Source organism: Athene cunicularia, assembly GCF_003259725.1.
Source record: "Athene cunicularia isolate RWA chromosome 18 unlocalized genomic scaffold, athCun1 chr18_part1, whole genome shotgun sequence".
NCBI classification, from domain to species: domain Eukaryota; kingdom Metazoa; phylum Chordata; class Aves; order Strigiformes; family Strigidae; genus Athene; species Athene cunicularia.
This window is the reverse complement of record NW_020799123.1, coordinates 4,467,221-4,467,609: the sequence shown is the minus strand read 5'-3', so window position 1 is coordinate 4,467,609 and position 389 is coordinate 4,467,221.

The following is a 389-nucleotide window of genomic DNA, read 5'->3' as shown; positions in this document are numbered from 1 at the left end:
CCTGGCGGCGCGGGCAGGGGACGCGCTCTCCGCCACCGCATCCACGCGTGCGGCTCCAGCCGAGGGGCGGCCCGGCGCTCCAGTTACTTAGCACACACCTTTCCTAATCTCACACCCAGTGCTGGGCTGTCCCAACTCTCCTGGCACTGGCAGGGGTAGGGTAGGGCTCAGCTTCCCCGACGGCTGCACGTTATCCCCTCGGAAAACAAACAGTGCCCGGGGATGACTCCTGCCGGCTCCCAGCCCTGGAAATCCCAGTGTATTTAGCCGGTGCAGCAAAGGGAAGGGAGGGAATTTCATGCCTCCAGCCCGGCACACCCCACGGCTTTGATTCAGCCCTTTGCTGCCGGAGCGGCTCAGGTCAGCGCTGCTCTCGGGCAGTTTCTAGT